This window comes from Phyllobates terribilis, unplaced genomic scaffold (genome assembly GCF_046119375.1).
Source record: "Phyllobates terribilis strain yellow unplaced genomic scaffold, ASM4611937v1 Scaffold_30__1_contigs__length_15301838, whole genome shotgun sequence".
Classification (NCBI taxonomy): domain Eukaryota; kingdom Metazoa; phylum Chordata; class Amphibia; order Anura; family Dendrobatidae; genus Phyllobates; species Phyllobates terribilis.
In genome coordinates, this window is record NW_027362790.1 from 9,423,817 (window position 1) to 9,440,290 (window position 16,474).

The 16,474-nt window shown below is 43.6% G+C and overlaps 6 non-coding genes across 6 annotated transcripts; all 6 read right to left on the reverse strand.

The window, feature by feature from the left end:
• Positions 1 to 4,539: 4,539 nt before the first annotated feature.
• LOC141180175 (U2 spliceosomal RNA) lies at positions 4,540 to 4,730 on the reverse strand. The gene has a single exon (XR_012255946.1). It is a non-coding gene; the product is annotated as a U2 spliceosomal RNA (small nuclear RNA).
• Positions 4,731 to 5,845: 1,115 nt separating this feature from the next.
• On the reverse strand, positions 5,846 to 6,036 carry LOC141180176 (U2 spliceosomal RNA). Its single transcript, XR_012255947.1, has one exon. It is a non-coding gene; the product is annotated as a U2 spliceosomal RNA (small nuclear RNA).
• Positions 6,037 to 7,151: 1,115 nt separating this feature from the next.
• LOC141180177 (U2 spliceosomal RNA) lies at positions 7,152 to 7,342 on the reverse strand. Its single transcript, XR_012255948.1, has one exon. It is a non-coding gene; the product is annotated as a U2 spliceosomal RNA (small nuclear RNA).
• A 1,115-nt stretch (positions 7,343 to 8,457) lies between these two features.
• Positions 8,458 to 8,655, reverse strand: LOC141179894 (U2 spliceosomal RNA). Its single transcript, XR_012255833.1, has one exon. It is a non-coding gene; the product is annotated as a U2 spliceosomal RNA (small nuclear RNA).
• A 6,070-nt stretch (positions 8,656 to 14,725) lies between these two features.
• Positions 14,726 to 14,916, reverse strand: LOC141180178 (U2 spliceosomal RNA). Its single transcript, XR_012255949.1, has one exon. It is a non-coding gene; the product is annotated as a U2 spliceosomal RNA (small nuclear RNA).
• A 1,115-nt stretch (positions 14,917 to 16,031) lies between these two features.
• LOC141180179 (U2 spliceosomal RNA) lies at positions 16,032 to 16,222 on the reverse strand. Its single transcript, XR_012255950.1, has one exon. It is a non-coding gene; the product is annotated as a U2 spliceosomal RNA (small nuclear RNA).
• Positions 16,223 to 16,474: the final 252 nt, after the last annotated feature.

Below are 16,474 nucleotides of genomic sequence, written 5' to 3' on the forward strand. Positions count from 1 at the left end.
AGGGGACAACCCTGCCTAACTCCCGATAAAATATTAAAACTGGAACTCACATGCCCATTAACTAAAATCTGGCTACTGACCCCACAATAAAAACTCTTAATGACCATCAATAATTTATCCGGAACACCAAGGTGACTTAAAGCAGAGAACAAAAATCTATGTGATATTTTATCAAAGGCTTTCTCCAGGTCCACCGACTGTAACAAAAGAGCATTCTTATTCAAATTAGCCTGATAAATTAAGTCTCTTAGAAGCAGCAAATTATCTGAAATTTTCCTACCAGGCACTGCACATGCCTGATACTCCCCCACCATATCACCTATCACATCTGCCAGTCTACCAGCCACAATTTTAGAAATAATTTTGTAATCACTGTTTAACAATGTTATGGGCCTCCAATTTTTAATATCCCTCATGTCCCCTTTCTTATGAATCAGCGTAACAATCCCCCTACGCATAGAAACCGATAAAATCCCATGAGTAAAACCATATTGCACCACCCGGGAAAACTCCACACCTATAATATCCCAAAATCTAACATAAAATTCAGCAGGAAGACCATCACAGCCTGGCGTCTTGCCTTTCGCCAAGCCATTCACTGCCCGTCTAATTTCATCTTTCCCAACCTCCTCACTTAAAAACCCAATTTTCTCCTCAGGAATATTATTAGTTAATACTTTGCAATAATCATTAATTTCCGCATCACTGGCTCTACTATCGTTAGAGAAGAGTGTTTCATAAAAGGAAAGAATACTGCCAATCATCTCATCCCCAGATACCTCCCCTGCAGGAGAAAAAACAGACTTAAAAACCCCTTTAGGTTTAAAACATTTTTTAAAAAAGTATCTCGAACATTGCTCATTTTCCTCCATGTGCTTTATTTTTGCCTTAAACATAATAGTCTTCCCTTTTTCAATAAGTATCTTCTTCAGTTCGTCCTTCAAATCTGCAATCTCTTTATCCACCTCCATCCCCGCTCTCTTAAACTTATGGAGTACTTCCAATTTTGAAATAACAGCAGCATCATGATCCCTTTTGGCTTTCGCTCTCCTAAAACACACCCCTTTAAAATAACATGCAAATTTCTCCTTAGCCCAGTCCCACCACTCTAGCAAATCTTTAAAAATGTGCTGTTCAGACACACAAGACAAAAACACTTTATTAAAACCAACCTTAACACTCTCCTCTTCCAGCAGGCTTACGTTCAGCTTCCAGAGTCCCTTTCCAAAAGCCAGGGACTCAGCTATACACAGATCTACCACTATCATCTTGTGGTCAGAAAAAGTCGTCATCACGTGGTTGCACTTGGCCACCTTAATCCCTTCAGACATAAAAACATAGTCAATTCGGGAAACACTACGTCCACTATCTGATATGTATGTGAACTTATCACTTGGCCCAACCATCAGACCAGCATCCGTGTAGCGTAAATCCTGCACAATCTGATTTAAAATATTAGACGTAACATCAGTCCTACCTTCCGTAGAGCTCTTACGATCTTTTGCGGATCTGACACAATTAAAATCTCCAGCCACTATAGTGAAGTCTCTGCCTGGTAAAAACAACTTTAGAGACTCCAAAAACCCAACTCTTGCTTGTTTATCAGCAGGGGCATAAACATTAAAAACCCGTACCCGCTGACCTAAAAAATCCACTAATAAAAACAAACATCTCCCAGGTATGATTACTTTAAACTCTAAAACCTTTAGACTGGAATTACACAGTAAAATGCCCACCCCTTCATTCCTGTTTTCTGAGCATGGGGACCAAAAAGATTGCCCCTTATTCCACTCACTCTCATGCGGGGCAGATTTAATTACACATTCCTGCAGACAGACAATATCTGCATTCACACTCTCAATGTACTCCAGTATCCCTGCTCTCCTACAAGCAGAACCAATCCCTCGTACATTCAGAGAAGCAACACACAACGCCATCATAACAACAGGAAAAAATCTCCACCATACCCGATCCATCATGAACCAGGAGAAAACCCACTCCTGCCACCCACTTTTCTACGTATATCAGGCGACTCAGAACTCGAGTCCCTGTTAGAATAACCTGGTCTTAGGGAGACTGGATCTTCCTGCCCCCCAGACCAACACCCCTCCACCTTACTTCTTTTAATCACGGAGGCATAACTCTCCTCCTTGCCATCATCTTCCTCCTCATTTTCACTCCAATCACTGTTAACCCTATCACGCTGCTGAGGGGTTATAGTTCCATCCGAATCAGAATCCTCCTCCTCCAAAACCTCCATTTCCTCACCCCCATCTCTTCCCAAAACAGGATTCACTGACTCCGCCATATTAGACAAATCCATCCCATCACCCGGGCCATGCACATCAGCTACTTTGTTTATTACTTCCAGCCCCTCCCTCAAACCAACTTTCTTCTGGCTCCGCCCCTTTTCCTCCATCTTGGGCACCGCATGGTCTCTTCCCCTACCACCATCTTGTTTTTGGCTTTCCCCCTCTGAGTCTGAGCCTTCGCCCTCCTCCCCACTTTCCTGCCGAGTCTTCTTCTGCCTCTCTTCAGCGTCCACCTGTGACCTAGGAATCTGAGCCCACAATCTACATTTCCTTGCAAGGTGATCTGCATGTCCACACAAATCACACACCTTATTCATTGGGCAACCACTTGCAACATGCCCAGATTTCCCACAACCTCTACAAACATCACCTTGCACTGGACAATCTTTCTGAACATGTCCAAACTCATGACACTTCCTACAATATTCCATCTGTCCATTATAAAAACAAAATCCCCTTTCTCCTCCGATAGAAAACTGTGCAGGAATGCTCTTGGCACCCCCAATAGCTCTATCATCCGGTCTCAGTTTTACAACATATCTCCTCTTGCCATTTAGATAATTGTATTTGTTCTTCATTCTTCCCAAAAATTTAACCTCACTACAATACCGAGCTAAAAAATTGGAAACAGTCTCATCCGGAACTTTAGGGTTATACATGTGCACAACCACATACTTATATGTCTGCTGGAACAGAGGTTCCAGTGCAATAAACTCTAGGCATTTCAATTCCTTTTCTTCCTTCATTCGTACCAACTCCATGTAGACTCTCTGGCAAATACTCAAAGAAACAAAAGTGATATCATAAATTCCTTGTTTCTGAAAATCCTGCAGTGCCAATACATCCGTTACCTTCAAGCCATTAATGTTCTTCAAGACATCAACGCAAACTTGGTCCAAACCGATTTCTCCTTCATGACCTGCAGCCACCTTCAGACGGACCGAGTCCTCTAATCCACGTGTTTTCTCCACCATTTTTACAGCAGATAAACACAATCGCCGCTCAATCGCACACTAGGGCCCCACAAGGGGGAACCCCAGTCACAACTGCCCTCCAAACAACACCAGCAGCAGAAAACCACCACTGATCTTGCCAAAAGGCCGAGAAGCGATAACCAGAATTGGTTTCAAACTACGGAGCCACCCAAGGATCCTGAAAAGTCCATTTGTGGAGATGAGCTCCTGGACTCCCGTTAAGAAGACATGTTGTCAACCTCTAGATCCCTTACATGCCTGCACTTTTCGGCTTGCTGCTGCTGCAATCCACGCGTTTTAGATCTGCATAACTCCACCTCTTTAAACACAGCACCTTCACCCCCTGCTGTTCCCACCCGCCTCAACACCGTTGGAAGGGAGGAGAACCAATTAAGGCGGGGGGTGGGGTGGAACGAGCAACTGTCTACCCTTAGCAGGAGGGCTCCTGATTACATACCTCTCCTGCTGCTGCTGCTGCTGGCTGTCCAGCAGCAGACTGAAGGTGGCTGCTGCTGTGCACAGGTATATAAAGGCTCAGAGCCTATTATGACACGCGCAGCCAGCGTTCCATTGCCACATTCCATCTACTGCAGGCAGGATACCTGGCTGGCTGAATGTCGCTGAGAAGCTCACAGAGACCGCCATAAGCAACAGTTTAACAGAATGCCACAGACTAATCAACCAAACTTTTTGGGTTGGGTTCTCTTTTATAGTCTGCAGGCATTAAATGAAAGAAGTCAGTGTTCCAGCAGAGGGAGACAACGTTTCAGAAAAGGCATTGTAGCAAACCAAAAAAGAAATTTTAAGCGCAGCAGAGTAACCAGCGCACATACCTGTTAGCTCAGGTGAGTTTAAAAGGCTGCTGTTGATAACAAGGGCATTTGCTAAATAGATGGTGTGTGTGCAACAATATACTGAAAGGTCAATTATATTGTGCAGCTTATCTCACCACCTGTAGTTATTTAGGTGAAAGCTCCAAAATGCTTGCCTAATATGTCTGTTTATCCAAAAGGAAGTAAAAAGGGAGAGCTAGAAAGATAGCATTGCATCACATTACATGGCAATGCAATGCACAGTTGCTGAAGTTGAACCAAAATGAGCTTGTAATCTGGCTTCTGCAACTTTGAACATGAAAAATCCAATGAGGAGAAGAAAAGCAAAGCCAAAGAGTCCATCCCAAAATCCGACAAACAAGCAAAATGAACAAAAAACATTGAATTCAATTCTTTCTGATTTTAGAAACTGCATTAAAGAAGGGGTGCACCGGTCCTGGAGATACTGCAATACCAGGTCAATGCGTGGAGTGGACAGAGCAAGCTCTTTTTCCATCTCCCTGTTCTAAAAATCCATTTAATATATGGTCCCCAGATAGGGGACGTATCAGATATTAAACTGATAAGAACAGATACTACACTTGATCTTAGCCAAAAGGCCGAGAAGCGATAACCAGAATTGGTTTCAAACTACGGAGCCACCCAAGGATCCTGAAAAGTCCATTTGTGGAGATGAGCTCCTGGACTCCCGTTAAGAAGACATGTTGTCAACCTCTAGATCCCTTACATGCCTGCACTTTTCGGCTTGCTGCTGCTGCAATCCACGCGTTTTAGATCTGCATAACTCCACCTCTTTAAACACAGCACCTTCACCCCCTGCTGTTCCCACCCGCCTCAACACCGTTGGAAGGGAGGAGAACCAATTAAGGCGGGGGGTGGGGTGGAACGAGCAGCTGTCTACCCTTAGCAGGAGGGCTCCTGATTACATACCTCTCCTGCTGCTGCTGCTGCTGGCTGTCCAGCAGCAGACTGAAGGTGGCTGCTGCTGTGCACAGGTATATAAAGGCTCAGAGCCTATTATGACACGCGCAGCCAGCGTTCCATTGCCACATTCCATCTACTGCAGGCAGGATACCTGGCTGGCTGAATGTCGCTGAGAAGCTCACAGAGACCGCCATAAGCAACAGTTTAACAGAATGCCACAGACTAATCAACCAAACTTTTTGGGTTGGGTTCTCTTTTATAGTCTGCAGGCATTAAATGAAAGAAGTCAGTGTTCCAGCAGAGGGAGACAACGTTTCAGAAAAGGCATTGTAGCAAACCAAAAAAGAAATTTTAAGCGCAGCAGAGTAACCAGCGCACATACCTGTTAGCTCAGGTGAGTTTAAAAGGCTGCTGTTGATAACAAGGGCATTTGCTAAATAGATGGTGTGTGTGCAACAATATACTGAAAGGTCAATTATATTGTGCAGCTTATCTCACCACCTGTAGTTATTTAGGTGAAAGCTCCAAAATGCTTGCCTAATATGTCTGTTTATCCAAAAGGAAGTAAAAAGGGAGAGCTAGAAAGATAGCATTGCATCACATTACATGGCAATGCAATGCACAGTTGCTGAAGTTGAACCAAAATGAGCTTGTAATCTGGCTTCTGCAACTTTGAACATGAAAAATCCAATGAGGAGAAGAAAAGCAAAGCCAAAGAGTCCATCCCAAAATCCGACAAACAAGCAAAATGAACAAAAAACATTGAATTCAATTCTTTCTGATTTTAGAAACTGCATTAAAGAAGGGGTGCACCGGTCCTGGAGATACTGCAATACCAGGTCAATGCGTGGAGTGGACAGAGCAAGCTCTTTTTCCATCTCCCTGTTCTAAAAATCCATTTAATATATGGTCCCCAGATAGGGGACGTATCAGATATTAAACTGATAAGAACAGATACTACACTTGATCTTAGCCAAAAGGCCGAGAAGCGATAACCAGAATTGGTTTCAAACTACGGAGCCACCCAAGGATCCTGAAAAGTCCATTTGTGGAGATGAGCTCCTGGACTCCCGTTAAGAAGACATGTTGTCAACCTCTAGATCCCTTACATGCCTGCACTTTTCGGCTTGCTGCTGCTGCAATCCACGCGTTTTAGATCTGCATAACTCCACCTCTTTAAACACAGCACCTTCACCCCCTGCTGTTCCCACCCGCCTCAACACCGTTGGAAGGGAGGAGAACCAATTAAGGCGGGGGGTGGGGTGGAACGAGCAACTGTCTACCCTTAGCAGGAGGGCTCCTGATTACATACCTCTCCTGCTGCTGCTGCTGCTGGCTGTCCAGCAGCAGACTGAAGGTGGCTGCTGCTGTGCACAGGTATATAAAGGCTCAGAGCCTATTATGACACGCGCAGCCAGCGTTCCATTGCCACATTCCATCTACTGCAGGCAGGATACCTGGCTGGCTGAATGTCGCTGAGAAGCTCACAGAGACCGCCATAAGCAACAGTTTAACAGAATGCCACAGACTAATCAACCAAACTTTTTGGGTTGGGTTCTCTTTTATAGTCTGCAGGCATTAAATGAAAGAAGTCAGTGTTCCAGCAGAGGGAGACAACGTTTCAGAAAAGGCATTGTAGCAAACCAAAAAAGAAATTTTAAGCGCAGCAGAGTAACCAGCGCACATACCTGTTAGCTCAGGTGAGTTTAAAAGGCTGCTGTTGATAACAAGGGCATTTGCTAAATAGATGGTGTGTGTGCAACAATATACTGAAAGGTCAATTATATTGTGCAGCTTATCTCACCACCTGTAGTTATTTAGGTGAAAGCTCCAAAATGCTTGCCTAATATGTCTGTTTATCCAAAAGGAAGTAAAAAGGGAGAGCTAGAAAGATAGCATTGCATCACATTACATGGCAATGCAATGCACAGTTGCTGAAGTTGAACCAAAATGAGCTTGTAATCTGGCTTCTGCAACTTTGAACATGAAAAATCCAATGAGGAGAAGAAAAGCAAAGCCAAAGAGTCCATCCCAAAATCCGACAAACAAGCAAAATGAACAAAAAACATTGAATTCAATTCTTTCTGATTTTAGAAACTGCATTAAAGAAGGGGTGCACCGGTCCTGGAGATACTGCAATACCAGGTCAATGCGTGGAGTGGACAGAGCAAGCTCTTTTTCCATCTCCCTGTTCTAAAAATCCATTTAATATATGGTCCCCAGATAGGGGACGTATCAGATATTAAACTGATAAGAACAGATACTACACTTGATCTTAGCCAAAAGGCCGAGAAGCGATAACCAGAATTGGTTTCAAACTACGGAGCCACCCAAGGATCCTGAAAAGTCCATTTGTGGAGATGAGCTCCTGGACTCCCGTTAAGAAGACATGTTGTCAACCTCTAGATCCCTTACATGCCTGCACTTTTCGGCTTGCTGCTGCTGCAATCCACGCGTTTTAGATCTGCATAACTCCACCTCTTTAAACACAGCACCTTCACCCCCTGCTGTTCCCACCCGCCTCAACACCGTTGGAAGGGAGGAGAACCAATTAAGGCGGGGGGTGGGGTGGAACGAGCAACTGTCTACCCTTAGCAGGAGGGCTCCTGATTACATACCTCTCCTGCTGCTGCTGCTGCTGGCTGTCCAGCAGCAGACTGAAGGTGGCTGCTGCTGTGCACAGGTATATAAAGGCTCAGAGCCTATTATGACACGCGCAGCCAGCGTTCCATTGCCACATTCCATCTACTGCAGGCAGGATACCTGGCTGGCTGAATGTCGCTGAGAAGCTCACAGAGACCGCCATAAGCAACAGTTTAACAGAATGCCACAGACTAATCAACCAAACTTTTTGGGTTGGGTTCTCTTTTATAGTCTGCAGGCATTAAATGAAAGAAGTCAGTGTTCCAGCAGAGGGAGACAACGTTTCAGAAAAGGCATTGTAGCAAACCAAAAAAGAAATTTTAAGCGCAGCAGAGTAACCAGCGCACATACCTGTTAGCTCAGGTGAGTTTAAAAGGCTGCTGTTGATAACAAGGGCATTTGCTAAATAGATGGTGTGTGTGCAACAATATACTGAAAGGTCAATTATATTGTGCAGCTTATCTCACCACCTGTAGTTATTTAGGTGAAAGCTCCAAAATGCTTGCCTAATATGTCTGTTTATCCAAAAGGAAGTAAAAAGGGAGAGCTAGAAAGATAGCATTGCATCACATTACATGGCAATGCAATGCACAGTTGCTGAAGTTGAACCAAAATGAGCTTGTAATCTGGCTTCTGCAACTTTGAACATGAAAAATCCAATGAGGAGAAGAAAAGCAAAGCCAAAGAGTCCATCCCAAAATCCGACAAACAAGCAAAATGAACAAAAAACATTGAATTCAATTCTTTCTGATTTTAGAAACTGCATTAAAGAAGGGGTGCACCGGTCCTGGAGATACTGCAATACCAGGTCAATGCGTGGAGTGGACAGAGCAAGCTCTTTTTCCATCTCCCTGTTCTAAAAATCCATTTAATATATGGTCCCCAGATAGGGGACGTATCAGATATTAAACTGATAAGAACAGATTTTTTTTTTTTTTTTTCCTCAGATTAAGACCCACATTAATTTATGCATCATAGCGCATATTCACATAACGGGTTCTCAAATCATCATTCGGAAAAACAAAAACAAAATCCCAAAAAACACAACCCTGCAATTAACTGTTACTTACTGTAAGAAGTCCAATGTGAAAAGTTCCAGAGTGCTTCTGCTGCTGTCTCACCATACTTCTTTTTATCCAATAAATAGGCATAAAACAGTCTAGCAAGAAAAATCTTTCTGCATTCCATGGGGGAAAAAACAATCTTTTTAAAAATCACCAAATTCCGAACGTCCCATAAAACCTCTTTATATATGACAAAAATAATCCAGCTTGCCCGCTTCCTTTGCGAGTACTTAAAATCTTGACCTATTAAAATCCTTTCAAAATCGAAACAATGAAAACCAACTAAAGCAACAAACATACGTGACAACAAGGTAAAAACTTTTTTAGCAAAAAAACAGTCCCAAAAAATATGCTGTATTGTTTCCACCTTATTGCAACCTTCCCTAGGACATAGTTCTTGAACCTTAATCCCCCGGTCATTCAAAAAAGCCCTTGTTGGCAAGCATCCATGCAACGCCATCCAGGTTACATCCTTCTGTCTGTTGCTGATTCCACGCATGAAAAAAAGCTTCCACACCTGTCCAGACTGTGCATTATTACAAAACGGCACATCACATAACATCTCCTTCTTCTTAATACCTGAGACAATCAGTTTTTTGTCCGGTCTAACCATGGAGCTTATCCCATTTTGATCATAGAAGGACCTAAGCACCACATAAAAAAACGGTATCACAAACGAAACTGGTTTTCTTAAATCCTTCTCACACCAGCTCCATTTCTGGAAAAGCCGTCCTGCTAAATATTTGCACATGTCCGCAGTCCTGTTATTGCACTGGGATAATTTATAAATGTTCAAAAAATAATGCATTCTTAAAAATAAGTCAATGTTAGGAAAATCACAACCCCCATTTTCCACAGAACACATAACCATTCCTCTTCTTAGTTTCTCCATTTTGGATCCCCAAAAAAACACAAACAGTTTCCTTGTCACTCTCTTTGTCCAAAGCACAGCAGGTGGGAAAATCAAAGCAGTGTACAGCAGAAGCGGGAGAATCACAGACTTGATTACCAGCACTTTCCCTCTCAGCGACAGGTTCCTTAGTTTCCAAAAGTTCAACTTCTGATCCATTTTGTCTTCTAGAATCTTCAGGCTGCTTTTCCCTTTCAGTTCCTTCTCAAAGATGACACCAAGAACCTCAATTTCCTCCCTACTCTCCACTCCTGCCACGTTAACCTCAACCTGCCTCCCAAAGTTACAAAGCTGGCACTTTCCCCAATTCACCGCCATACCAGCCACACAACAAAAAATCCTTACGTGCAAATTCACTCTATTGAGATCCGCCTGTGAACCACAAGTAAAAACAATATCATCCATATAACTTAAAGACTTGACTGGACCCCCGGATCCCCCAGGAATAAAAACACCAGCCACACACTTGTCAACTTGCACACTTTTTAAAAGGGCCTCCACCACACAGATAAAAAGAATTGGTGACAGGGGACAACCCTGCCTAACTCCCGATAAAATATTAAAACTGGAACTCACATGCCCATTAACTAAAATCTGGCTACTGACCCCACAATAAAAACTCTTAATGACCATCAATAATTTATCCGGAACACCAAGGTGACTTAAAGCAGAGAACAAAAATCTATGTGATATTTTATCAAAGGCTTTCTCCAGGTCCACCGACTGTAACAAAAGAGCATTCTTATTCAAATTAGCCTGATAAATTAAGTCTCTTAGAAGCAGCAAATTATCTGAAATTTTCCTACCAGGCACTGCACATGCCTGATACTCCCCCACCATATCACCTATCACATCTGCCAGTCTACCAGCCACAATTTTAGAAATAATTTTGTAATCACTGTTTAACAATGTTATGGGCCTCCAATTTTTAATATCCCTCATGTCCCCTTTCTTATGAATCAGCGTAACAATCCCCCTACGCATAGAAACCGATAAAATCCCATGAGTAAAACCATATTGCACCACCCGGGAAAACTCCACACCTATAATATCCCAAAATCTAACATAAAATTCAGCAGGAAGACCATCACAGCCTGGCGTCTTGCCTTTCGCCAAGCCATCCACTGCCCGTCTAATTTCATCTTTCCCAACCTCCTCACTTAAAAACCCAATTTTCTCCTCAGGAATATTATTAGTTAATACTTTGCAATAATCATTAATTTCCGCATCACTGGCTCTACTATCGTTAGAGAAGAGTGTTTCATAAAAGGAAAGAATACTGCCAATCATCTCATCCCCAGATACCTCCCCTGCAGGAGAAAAAACAGACTTAAAAACCCCTTTAGGTTTAAAACATTTTTTAAAAAAGTATCTCGAACATTGCTCATTTTCCTCCATGTGCTTTATTTTTGCCTTAAACATAATAGTCTTCCCTTTTTCAATAAGTATCTTCTTCAGTTCGTCCTTCAAATCTGCAATCTCTTTATCCACCTCCATCCCCGCTCTCTTAAACTTATGGAGTACTTCCAATTTTGAAATAACAGCAGCATCATGATCCCTTTTGGCTTTCGCTCTCCTAAAACACACCCCTTTAAAATAACATGCAAATTTCTCCTTAGCCCAGTCCCACCACTCTAGCAAATCTTTAAAAATGTGCTGTTCAGACACACAAGACAAAAACACTTTATTAAAACCAACCTTAACACTCTCCTCTTCCAGCAGGCTTACGTTCAGCTTCCAGAGTCCCTTTCCAAAAGCCAGGGACTCAGCTATACACAGATCTACCACTATCATCTTGTGGTCAGAAAAAGTCGTCATCACGTGGTTGCACTTGGCCACCTTAATCCCTTCAGACATAAAAACATAGTCAATTCGGGAAACACTACGTCCACTATCTGATATGTATGTGAACTTATCACTTGGCCCAACCATCAGACCAGCATCCGTGTAGCGTAAATCCTGCACAATCTGATTTAAAATATTAGACGTAACATCAGTCCTACCTTCCGTAGAGCTCTTACGATCTTTTGCGGATCTGACACAATTAAAATCTCCAGCCACTATAGTGAAGTCTCTGCCTGGTAAAAACAACTTTAGAGACTCCAAAAACCCAACTCTTGCTTGTTTATCAGCAGGGGCATAAACATTAAAAACCCGTACTCGCTGACCTAAAAAATCCACTAATAAAAACAAACATCTCCCAGGTATGATTACTTTAAACTCTAAAACCTTTAGACTGGAATTACACAGTAAAATGCCCACCCCTTCATTCCTGTTTTCTGAGCATGGGGACCAAAAAGATTGCCCCTTATTCCACTCACTCTCATGCGGGGCAGATTTAATTACACATTCCTGCAGACAGACAATATCTGCATTCACACTCTCAATGTACTCCAGTATCCCTGCTCTCCTACAAGCAGAACCAATCCCTCGTACATTCAGAGAAGCAACACACAACGCCATCATAACAACAGGAAAAAATCTCCACCATACCCGATCCATCATGAACCAGGAGAAAACCCACTCCTGCCACCCACTTTTCTACGTATATCAGGCGACTCAGAACTCGAGTCCCTGTTAGAATAACCTGGTCTTAGGGAGACTGGATCTTCCTGCCCCCCAGACCAACACCCCTCCACCTTACTTCTTTTAATCACGGAGGCATAACTCTCCTCCTTGCCATCATCTTCCTCCTCATTTTCACTCCAATCACTGTTAACCCTATCACGCTGCTGAGGGGTTATAGTTCCATCCGAATCAGAATCCTCCTCCTCCAAAACCTCCATTTCCTCACCCCCATCTCTTCCCAAAACAGGATTCACTGACTCCGCCATATTAGACAAATCCATCCCATCACCCGGGCCATGCACATCAGCTACTTTGTTTATTACTTCCAGCCCCTCCCTCAAACCAACTTTCTTCTGGCTCCGCCCCTTTTCCTCCATCTTGGGCACCGCATGGTCTCTTCCCCTACCACCATCTTGTTTTTGGCTTTCCCCCTCTGAGTCTGAGCCTTCGCCCTCCTCCCCACTTTCCTGCCGAGTCTTCTTCTGCCTCTCTTCAGCGTCCACCTGTGACCTAGGAATCTGAGCCCACAATCTACATTTCCTTGCAAGGTGATCTGCATGTCCACACAAATCACACACCTTATTCATTGGGCAACCACTTGCAACATGCCCAGATTTCCCACAACCTCTACAAACATCACCTTGCACTGGACAATCTTTCTGAACATGTCCAAACTCATGACACTTCCTACAATATTCCATCTGTCCATTATAAAAACAAAATCCCCTTTCTCCTCCGATAGAAAACTGTGCAGGAATGCTCTTGGCACCCCCAATAGCTCTATCATCCGGTCTCAGTTTTACAACATATCTCCTCTTGCCATTTAGATAATTGTATTTGTTCTTCATTCTTCCCAAAAATTTAACCTCACTACAATACCGAGCTAAAAAATTGGAAACAGTCTCATCCGGAACTTTAGGGTTATACATGTGCACAACCACATACTTATATGTCTGCTGGAACAGAGGTTCCAGTGCAATAAACTCTAGGCATTTCAATTCCTTTTCTTCCTTCATTCGTACCAACTCCATGTAGACTCTCTGGCAAATACTCAAAGAAACAAAAGTGATATCATAAATTCCTTGTTTCTGAAAATCCTGCAGTGCCAATACATCCGTTACCTTCAAGCCATTAATGTTCTTCAAGACATCAACGCAAACTTGGTCCAAACCGATTTCTCCTTCATGACCTGCAGCCACCTTCAGACGGACCGAGTCCTCTAATCCACGTGTTTTCTCCACCATTTTTACAGCAGATAAACACAATCGCCGCTCAATCGCACACTAGGGCCCCACAAGGGGGAACCCCAGTCACAACTGCCCTCCAAACAACACCAGCAGCAGAAAACCACCACTGATCTTGCCAAAAGGCCGAGAAGCGATAACCAGAATTGGTTTCAAACTACGGAGCCACCCAAGGATCCTGAAAAGTCCATTTGTGGAGATGAGCTCCTGGACTCCCGTTAAGAAGACATGTTGTCAACCTCTAGATCCCTTACATGCCTGCACTTTTCGGCTTGCTGCTGCTGCAATCCACGCGTTTTAGATCTGCATAACTCCACCTCTTTAAACACAGCACCTTCACCCCCTGCTGTTCCCACCCGCCTCAACACCGTTGGAAGGGAGGAGAACCAATTAAGGCGGGGGGTGGGGTGGAACGAGCAACTGTCTACCCTTAGCAGGAGGGCTCCTGATTACATACCTCTCCTGCTGCTGCTGCTGCTGGCTGTCCAGCAGCAGACTGAAGGTGGCTGCTGCTGTGCACAGGTATATAAAGGCTCAGAGCCTATTATGACACGCGCAGCCAGCGTTCCATTGCCACATTCCATCTACTGCAGGCAGGATACCTGGCTGGCTGAATGTCGCTGAGAAGCTCACAGAGACCGCCATAAGCAACAGTTTAACAGAATGCCACAGACTAATCAACCAAACTTTTTGGGTTGGGTTCTCTTTTATAGTCTGCAGGCATTAAATGAAAGAAGTCAGTGTTCCAGCAGAGGGAGACAACGTTTCAGAAAAGGCATTGTAGCAAACCAAAAAAGAAATTTTAAGCGCAGCAGAGTAACCAGCGCACATACCTGTTAGCTCAGGTGAGTTTAAAAGGCTGCTGTTGATAACAAGGGCATTTGCTAAATAGATGGTGTGTGTGCAACAATATACTGAAAGGTCAATTATATTGTGCAGCTTATCTCACCACCTGTAGTTATTTAGGTGAAAGCTCCAAAATGCTTGCCTAATATGTCTGTTTATCCAAAAGGAAGTAAAAAGGGAGAGCTAGAAAGATAGCATTGCATCACATTACATGGCAATGCAATGCACAGTTGCTGAAGTTGAACCAAAATGAGCTTGTAATCTGGCTTCTGCAACTTTGAACATGAAAAATCCAATGAGGAGAAGAAAAGCAAAGCCAAAGAGTCCATCCCAAAATCCGACAAACAAGCAAAATGAACAAAAAACATTGAATTCAATTCTTTCTGATTTTAGAAACTGCATTAAAGAAGGGGTGCACCGGTCCTGGAGATACTGCAATACCAGGTCAATGCGTGGAGTGGACAGAGCAAGCTCTTTTTCCATCTCCCTGTTCTAAAAATCCATTTAATATATGGTCCCCAGATAGGGGACGTATCAGATATTAAACTGATAAGAACAGATACTACACTTGATCTTAGCCAAAAGGCCGAGAAGCGATAACCAGAATTGGTTTCAAACTACGGAGCCACCCAAGGATCCTGAAAAGTCCATTTGTGGAGATGAGCTCCTGGACTCCCGTTAAGAAGACATGTTGTCAACCTCTAGATCCCTTACATGCCTGCACTTTTCGGCTTGCTGCTGCTGCAATCCACGCGTTTTAGATCTGCATAACTCCACCTCTTTAAACACAGCACCTTCACCCCCTGCTGTTCCCACCCGCCTCAACACCGTTGGAAGGGAGGAGAACCAATTAAGGCGGGGGGTGGGGTGGAACGAGCAGCTGTCTACCCTTAGCAGGAGGGCTCCTGATTACATACCTCTCCTGCTGCTGCTGCTGCTGGCTGTCCAGCAGCAGACTGAAGGTGGCTGCTGCTGTGCACAGGTATATAAAGGCTCAGAGCCTATTATGACACGCGCAGCCAGCGTTCCATTGCCACATTCCATCTACTGCAGGCAGGATACCTGGCTGGCTGAATGTCGCTGAGAAGCTCACAGAGACCGCCATAAGCAACAGTTTAACAGAATGCCACAGACTAATCAACCAAACTTTTTGGGTTGGGTTCTCTTTTATAGTCTGCAGGCATTAAATGAAAGAAGTCAGTGTTCCAGCAGAGGGAGACAACGTTTCAGAAAAGGCATTGTAGCAAACCAAAAAAGAAATTTTAAGCGCAGCAGAGTAACCAGCGCACATACCTGTTAGCTCAGGTGAGTTTAAAAGGCTGCTGTTGATAACAAGGGCATTTGCTAAATAGATGGTGTGTGTGCAACAATATACTGAAAGGTCAATTATATTGTGCAGCTTATCTCACCACCTGTAGTTATTTAGGTGAAAGCTCCAAAATGCTTGCCTAATATGTCTGTTTATCCAAAAGGAAGTAAAAAGGGAGAGCTAGAAAGATAGCATTGCATCACATTACATGGCAATGCAATGCACAGTTGCTGAAGTTGAACCAAAATGAGCTTGTAATCTGGCTTCTGCAACTTTGAACATGAAAAATCCAATGAGGAGAAGAAAAGCAAAGCCAAAGAGTCCATCCCAAAATCCGACAAACAAGCAAAATGAACAAAAAACATTGAATTCAATTCTTTCTGATTTTAGAAACTGCATTAAAGAAGGGGTGCACCGGTCCTGGAGATACTGCAATACCAGGTCAATGCGTGGAGTGGACAGAGCAAGCTCTTTTTCCATCTCCCTGTTCTAAAAATCCATTTAATATATGGTCCCCAGATAGGGGACGTATCAGATATTAAACTGATAAGAACAGATACTACACTTGATCTTAGCCAAAAGGCCGAGAAGCGATAACCAGAATTGGTTTCAAACTACGGAGCCACCCAAGGATCCTGAAAAGTCCATTTGTGGAGATGAGCTCCTGGACTCCCGTTAAGAAGACATGTTGTCAACCTCTAGATCCCTTACATGCCTGCACTTTTCGGCTTGCTGCTGCTGCAATCCACGCGTTTTAGATCTGCATAACTCCACCTCTTTAAACACAGCACCTTCACCCCCTGCTGTTCCCACCCGCCTCAACACCGTTGGAAGGGAGGAGAACCAA